This window comes from Elephantulus edwardii, unplaced genomic scaffold (genome assembly GCF_000299155.1).
Source record: "Elephantulus edwardii isolate Elephantulus edwardi_28Jun2011 unplaced genomic scaffold, EleEdw1.0 scaffold00253, whole genome shotgun sequence".
NCBI classification, from domain to species: Eukaryota; Metazoa; Chordata; class Mammalia; order Macroscelidea; family Macroscelididae; genus Elephantulus; species Elephantulus edwardii.
Window position 1 is genome coordinate 498,691 of NW_006400003.1, and position 9,025 is coordinate 507,715.

The window sequence follows — 9,025 nt, forward strand, 5'->3', positions numbered from 1 at the left end:
AAAAAAAAAAAAATTGTACAATCTAAAGATTAATCCCTCATTCCCTTGGGCATGCACATCTTTCTGCTTCCAGCCTCTCCCACTCTTCACAGATCCTTATACTCATTCTACAGTAATGGTTTTATAAAATATTTATCCTTGTGACACTGAGTTATTTCACTCAGCATAATGCTTTCCAGTTCCTCCTAACTTAGGTAATAATTTACAAAGTTATTGCTCCTGCCTGCTACATAGTATTCCATTGTGTGAATGTACCATAATTTCTCAATCCATTCATTTGTGGTTGGACATTTGGGTTGTTTCCATGTTCTTGTGATGGTGAATAATGCTGCAATGAACAGTGGTGTACAAATTTTAGTTTGTGCCTCAGTTCTTATATACTCAGGGCATATTCCAAATAGTGAAATAGCTGGGTCATATGGAATTTCTATGTTCAATTTTTTTGAGGAAGTGCCAAAGAAAATCCCAAAGAAACAACAACAACAACAAAAACCTGTTAGAGTTAATAGGCCCATTTAGCAGAATGGCAGGATATAAGATCAATATCCAAAAATCAATAGGATTTCTCTACAGCAACAAAGAAAACTCAAAGAAGGACATCAAGAAAGCAATATCATTTACAATTGCAAATTGAGATATTTGGGAGTGAACCTAACTAGAGATACAAAAGACCTATACAAAGCAAACTGCAGAGGATTTCTGAAAGATACAAAGTCCTAAAGAAATGAATAATTAATTGTTCCCTGTTAAAGGATACAAAGACTCAACATCATGAAAATTGCAATCTTACCAAAAGCAATCTACATGTTCAGTGCAATCCCAATCCAGATACCAAATTCATTTTTCAAGGAGATTGAAAGGGAAATTATCAAATATGTTTGGATAGGCAAGAAGCCTCAAATAAGCAAAACACTTTTGAGAAATAAAAACCAGATTGGAGGCATAGCTCCACTCCCTGACCTCAAAACCTGCTACACAACAGTAGTAACCCAAATAGTATGGTACTTGTACAATGACAGGCACATAAACAAATGGAACAGGTTAAGAACCCAGAAATAGACCCAGCTATCTATGGTCAACTGATATTTAACAAGGAAATCAAAGCTATCAAATGGGGAAATTACAACCTTCCCAACAAATAGTGCTGGCAAAACTAGACTTCCACCTGCAGAAAGCTAAAACACGATCCACATCTCACATCATACACAAAAGTCAACTCAAGGAGGATCAGAAACCTGGGAGTAAAGCCCAAAATCATAACATTCTTAAGAGACAAACTGGGATCAAGCTAAGACGTGCTAGTCCAAGCTATAAAGAGATTGCCAAAAACAACCAGAAATGTACACACTAAAGAGGATAAAATTGATGCATGGTACCTTCTGAAGATTAAATCACTGTGCACATCAAAACCTTTTTCCAACAGGGTGGAAGGAAAACCTATGGACTGGGAACAAACATTTGGTAATACCATCTCAGACAAGAGTCTTATAACAAAAGTTTACAGAATAGCCCTAGGCTTCCACAAGAAAAAGACTGATAACCCAATTACAAAATGGGCAGAAAACATGGAAAGAGTTTTTACAGAGGAAGATATTTGAATGGCAAAGAAATGCTCCAAATCACTGGCAATAAGAGAGATGTGAATCAAAACCACAATGAGGTACCATCTCACTCCAGTAACCATGGCAAAGTTTAACAGAATAGTAAGTAGTAGATATAGGAGAGAAAGTTTAACAGGGCAGAAAGTAATATATTTTGAAGAGAATGTGGAGAGAAAGGAACTGTTATACATTGTTGGTGGGATTGTAAAATGGTTTTTAGTCTCTTTTGATAGATATTTGAATTTTCTTTCTCCTCTATTTTTGTAATAACCTTTTGCATTCTTTTTTTAATTTTTATTATTTTTGTGTGAGTGTACCATCAAATCAGATCTGACTGGTACAGGAGGAGATTGTCCCTCCTTCCCTGGCAGAGCATCTGGTGGATTTGAACCATGCGCCTCTGAGATTATAGTTGCAACTCCTTGCCACTAGGCCACCAGAGCTCCCCCCCTTTTGCATTCTTTATTGATGATATCCTTGATGTCATCCCACAGCCCATCTAGTGTTCAATCATTGGTGTTCAATACCTCAAACCTATTCTTAACATGATCTTGAAATGTTGATGGAATTGAATCAAGATCATATCTTGATTCCTGTGCATTTAATTTTCCTCAGACTCAGTTTGAATTTGTATATAAGTAATTGATCATCTGATCCACAGTCCACCTCGGCCTAGTTTTGAGTGCCAACATTGAGTTTTTTCAACAATTTCTTCCACAAATGTAGTCAATCTGACTCCTTTTAAGGCCATCAGGTAAGATCCATGTGTAAAGTTATCGTTTGGTCTTTTAAAAATATTAAATCATTGTAAAGACAAAATTCAATCATTCTATTTTGAGACTCATTTCTATCACTCAGTCCATATTCTCCATCCTTATTCAGTGTTTGCACTTTTGCATTCCAGTCACTAATTATCATTAGCACATCTTGATTGAATGATCAATTTTGGACTGCAAGATTTGCTAAAAATTTCAAATTTCTTCCTCTTCAGCTCCAGGTGTAGGAGACATTTGACTGTGTGGGTAATAACAAGTTGTGGCTGACAATGAAAAGAACTTCACTTTGCTCATGTAAAACCTATACTTGGAACAGGAGTCTTTGTGAGAACAGATTAGGGAAATACTGCATGATTTAAAATTGGGAAGGGATTGTGTCAGGGCTGTATTCTTTCTGTATTTATTCAATTTGTATGCCAAGCAAATAATTTGAGAGGCTTGACTCTGTGAAGAGGAGTGTGGCAACAGTATTGGAGGGAAATTAATCAATAACCTGGGTTGTGCAGATGATACAACCTTACTTGCTGAAAGGGAGAAGGACTTGAAGCACTTGTTGCAGAAGATCAAGGAATGTAGCCTTCTGTATGGATTGCATCTCAGTGTCAAGAAAACAAAGATTCTTACCACTGGACCAATAGTTAACATCAAGGTGGATAGGAGATTGAAATGGTCAACAGCTTCATCTTGCTTGGAGTCACAATTAACATCCTTGGTACCAAGTGTCAGAAAATAAGGAGATGCTTTGCACTGGGAAAATCTGTAGTTAGGGACCTCTCCATATAATTGAAAAGTAGTTATATCAGTTTCAGAACTGAGGTGAATCTGTTTCAGGTCAGAGTCTTTCCAATTACTAGCTTTGCATCTAAGAATAATGAATGAGGATTACAGAAAAAGAATTGATGCCTTTGAGCTATGGTGTTGGAGAAGAGCACTGAACATCCCATGGACAGCCAAAAGAAAATAGAGATATATTTTAGAGAGAGTGCAGCCATAGTGCCCTTTGGAGGCAAGAATGATGAAGCTTTTCCTCATGTACTTTAGGCATATTGGTAGAAGGGGACATTCCTTGGAGAAGAATATGATGCTGGGAATGGTGAAGGGTCACCAAAGGAGAGAAAGACCCTCAACCAGGAAGACTAACCTGGTGACTGCCACAATGGGTTCTTTAGTGTCAAGAAGTGTGAGAATAGCAGATAGAACAGGGTTCAGATCTTAAATTCATAGGGTTGCTATGAGTTGTACTTAACTTGACACCTAACAACAACAGTGATTATATGTATTCCTTCTATACTCTTCTAATGATTCCTGGATCATTGAGTATTTTCTCCATAGTTTCACTCACCATTTCTACTCCTGGCTTATATTTGTTTTTCAGTTCTTTCCACATTTAAAAAAAATGCCTATCAATTTTAATGAATGTTTACAGAGATTTTGGTTTTCCATTCATTCATTGTTGCATTCACACTAATAGGTCTTCCTTGTATGTGAATGGGTAATATCCTATTACTCACAACTCTATACTTCAGAATAGAACTTGAAACTGTCTTTTTAACTTTGAATGCAACACCATTCTTCCTCAGTTTTTCATTTCCAGAAGAGTATATCATGTGATTATCTGACTCAGAGTGGTCAAAAGCAGTCCATCTCATATCACTAATGCCCAGAATGTTGATGCTCATGAATTCCATTTTTCACAACTTTAAGGTTTCCAACATTCATACTTTGTACATTCCATGTTCCAACTATTAAAGGATATTTAAAGGAAAAAAATTGCCTATCATGTTTTTCCCTTTTATATTCTCCAATCTTAGCTTTCTGCACAATCCATTATAATATTTTGCTTTGGTTTTTCAATTTGCACTTTGAAGTTTTCTGTTCACTTCCTTTACTTCTTCCCTGTGTTTTGGCCTCTTAACACTCTAGTGAAATTTTCAGAGTCAACTGACACCAATTTTGGCTTTTTCTTCCTTTTCTGTCTTTACAATGATCTTTTGTTCTTTTCATGTATGATATCATTGAAATTACATACTATCTATTACCATGATATTTGGTATTGGATGGAACCAAAATGATGTATATAGTGATCTGGAAATACTTAACATGAGGAATAAAAAAAAATAGCAATGTTTTATTTGGCCCATAAAGTGTATCTAGTAGGTACAAATAGTCTCTCTGTATCTCTGTTTCATTGCAGTCAAGTGGGGACGAACCCACAGCTGACCTTCTATTACGTTTTCAAATACTGTAAGTCTCATGGGAGGAGATTTCCTAACATTCTCCTAAGGAATAGTTATCTAGTCATGACTATTTGTTTTTGTGCAGGCAGTATAAGTTCTTACCTACTAGTCCAGCAGAGCTTGTATGTGTGTGTGTGCGCACACACACGCGCGCATGCACACACGCTTGCACTTCTGTGTGTACAGATAGATAAAAAGATATTTCTCATTCTCCTCTCCTATTGCATACTAAGAGTATAGTCAATATAAATTTACCATATAATCTTTGGACTCTGATTTCAGATTATATCTGCTATCATTTTTATGATATACATCAAGTGCATAGTGCCTTACTCTTATTTTATCGACCTGTTGGTTTATTAAAAGTGACAATAACTTATTGCTATTTTTCCACTTAGACATGATTTTATTTAATGCATTTTATAAATATTTGTGGTACTAGCATTAAAGTTGGGGTTTTTTTGGTCTCCAGCTACCTTAACTTTAAACACATGGTCTTGCAAATTGGAATGCTCTTGCAAATTGGCATGGTCTTGCAAATTACCAAAACTTATAGGACTAGGATAAGAGAAAGAGTGCTTCCCACACTGGGCAGCAAGATGTGAGGTGAGTAAGGCTCTTGGTGGCAAGACACTAGTAAGAATAAGACCCCCGGTTGTGGAGAGACTGTGGAATTTTTATGGACAAATGGTGCCAAGGTGAGATCTCAAGTTTCTTTCATTTATGCTGTACAGATAGAATAGGGTTCATATCTTTTGTTCATAGGGTCACAGTTAAAGGTTTGGCTATTCTTGCTGGATATTCAAAGGAGAAGCTGACTTATAACTGCTTTGAGGCACGCCTTGAAGGCTGATGTGAACTTAATTACTGAGTTAAAACTGGAGATGAGACTTGTTTCGGGTGATATTCTTTGCCTCCTCAACTCTCAAACTTCCTTCCCTAATAAACTCCATTGTTGCTACTACAACTGTGAGTCTGTGAGTCAGCAATGAATAAAAGTACCTCTTGCTTCTGGTGGGGCTCTACAGATACCAGAGGCCTGGGCTACAGACTCGTGTGTGTGTGTGTGTGTGTGTGTGTGTGTGTGTGTTATATAATTTTTTAAAAATTTATTGTTAATTTCAGTAAAAATATACAGAGACTTTGGATTTCTATTCATCCATTGTTGCACTTTTATCCCCTTGCAACCCGCTCCCCTAGTACACTACTCTCTTGGAAAAGTAAAAGAAAAATTGTTTCACCCCCAGGTGCACTCCAGCCTTTGCTCTGAGCTCCTGTCATAACAAAAATACCTAATAACATATCCCTTTTAAACAGTTTTCTTCGTCATTTGCTTCAATTCAGTATACATTATTGAGACCATCCTCCCAACCCCAAGGTCAGTCCTGCCTTACAACAGTGGCACCATGCAGTATTTGTCCTTTTGTGACTGAGATACCTCACTCAGCATAATGTCCTCCAGGGTCACCCATTTTGAATAATATTGCATGAATTCCTTGCTTTTCAATGCAGCATAGTATTCCATTGTGTGAATATACCACAACTTCTCCATCCATTTGTTTGTTGATGGGCACCTGGGTTGTTTCCAACTCCTTTCTATTCTGAACAAAGCCATGATAAACTTGGAATTGCATATATCTGTTTGGATGTCACTTATAGTCTCTTTGGGGTATATTCCCAGTAGTGGAATTGCTGGGTCAAATGGTATCTCTATTTGCAACTTTTTGAGAAAGTACCACACCGCCTTCCACAGTGGTTGTACCATTTTACACTCCCACCAACAGTGAATCAGTTCCAGTTTCTCCACAACCTCACCAGCATTTTTTCCTTGCTGCTCTGTTGAATTTTGCAATCCTGACTGGGGCGAGATTATTTCTCACAGTTGTTTTGATTTGTAGCTCTCTTAGAGCTAGGGATTTTGAACATTTCTTCAAGTGCTTGTTGGCCATCTGAATGTCTTCTTTGGTGACGCGTCTGATCATATCCTGTTGGGCTACAGACTCTTGACCTGCTTTCATCTCTGGGGTGTGGAGGGGCTGTGCTATTCTCATTCCCTTTCAGAAAAATGTTCATGGTCCTGGTCCTGTGTCTCCATGACACATTTTCCTCTCTCAACACAATGATTGCATTAAATTATTTTCAATTCTCTATCAGTTTGCTAAACATATTGCTATGAAGGTATCCCAAAGATATTGCAAATACCAGCAGAATTGTCCAAGTTAAACAATTATCAGTAAACTTTATAGACTAAACAGATAATGAAGGAAGCCTAGTGATCTACTTTCAAAAGATTGGCCAATGAAACAGGAAAGTGAATCACGGTAAGCTCTTATCCAACTTATTTGTATTGGACCCAATAACAAAAAGGGCCTTCATTAGAGAAAATCATTGTATGTAGTGACAGAGAGTATAACGGAGGGGTAAAGAGGCATTCAGTGAAATAGATAGGCGCAACACTTCAATAATAAATATAATACCAACTGTGAGGTTCATATATGTTGGCCACTGTTTCATTCTGTTGTACATAAGGACTCCAATGATTGTAAGTTGACTCAAGAATTCAAAAGCTATGTATCTATAATTTATTCTTATTTTTTATAAGTGATTTTCCATAGGAACATCTTATTAGCATATAGGGCAGAGAAACAAAATCTTTGAGGTTAAGTCCATTTTGAGAATCATTCTAATTATAATAATGGTGTCAATCAATGCTCATCTGGATGGAATTAAACAAATCCAGACTGAAGTGGTAATTAAGTCTCTTGTCAGTATCTATTGAGACTATAGAAACAGTACCTTCTCACAATGAACACTGCATAATAAAATCAGATAACATTAGCATTAAAATGAAAATAAAGAATGAACATAAATTGACAATTTGAGAATTTATGTAATATTTTCAACTAAATATAAGTGAATTGGAATGAAATAATTTAATACATAGACATTATTTACAACTAGGTATGAATGAATATGGTGTGCATTAATTTAGCATTTATCAAGCAAAGTATGCCTGGACTTTAATTATTTATTCTCTTAGTGTTTCACATTGTTAAAAAGCTATAATATTTTAAATCCACTGCCTAGTGTTTTCATGATTTCACTTCTAATTTGATTTTTATTAACCACACTTGTCAAATAAAATAGAACTCCTCAAAAAAACATTCAAACTCATTTTTTGAAACAAACTCATAACTGATCCTCTGACACATCTGCCCAATTTTTTGCTCATGTTTTATTTGACCTGTCTCTGTCCTTTTTAGGGGAGATCTTAGGAGTTCTTTTTGAGTTATTTATATGTGATCAATGTAAGTACTTCCTCAAATAAAACTATTTCAAATTTACTTTTTAGTTATTGACTTAACTTTTCATCCCGTACCAGAATCTTTCATAAAGTAAAAAAAAAAATCATTTTCAAGAAGTTCAACATAACATTTATTCTTTTATAATACATGTTCTTGATATTGTGCTACAAATTTATCACCAGAATCAATATTAGGTAGACTACATCAGTCTAATTATGAACTATTTTTCCCATTAGTCCACATGTCTATGTGCTAGTCAATATTATACTATTTTACTATACTTTTGTTGTTGTTGTTGGTAGGTATCATTGAGTTGGAAAGGCTAATAGCTGTCATTCCAGTAGGTTTTCAGAGGCTGTAAATCACAGGGGGTTAAATTTCTCATCTTTTTTCTATAGAAGCTGATGGATTTGACTTAATTTGCCTTTGAATTGGCAGCACAACTCCTTACGCTCTAGGCTACAAGACTTCCCTAGCTCTCTGCAGATCTCATAATGTGAGTACACTCTCCTTGATTTTCTTTTTCATAATTGCATTAGCGGTTGTAGTAAAAACATCAATTCCTCTATTAAAGTGTTATTTAGAGTACTGATTCCTTCCTGACCTTGTTTCAGTAATTTGTAGAATTGGTTAGTAATTTCAAAGAAGTGGTAAACTTTATGTAAAGTAACACATTTTCCTTCATAAAATTCATCATAATATTACTTTGTAATGTTTTGAAAGTCCATGAAATAAATAGAAAATAAAATCTTCTCTTTCAAGGTTGTCATCTATGTTATATTTTTTAAAAACAGTTATACTTAGTAAAGTTTCCATTTTATTAATCTTTTAAGTAGTATGTTTCTTTGTTGGCTTATCCCACTTCTCTGGGGGAAGTGATGGCTGCAAGAAATGAGTAAAAATGACAGAAGAGACAAACAACTTACAGAGACAAAATAGGACCGCTGCAGCTAGACGGGACAGGACTGGACACCCTTCCCCCACCTCCCCCGGAGCTGGGCCATGTTTATTTATACCTTTTGGAAACAAAGAGATGGTTCACAGGGAAATAGAAACTTTAAGGGTTACATCATAGAGCTCAGGCAGGCCAGGTACAAGTAGAAACA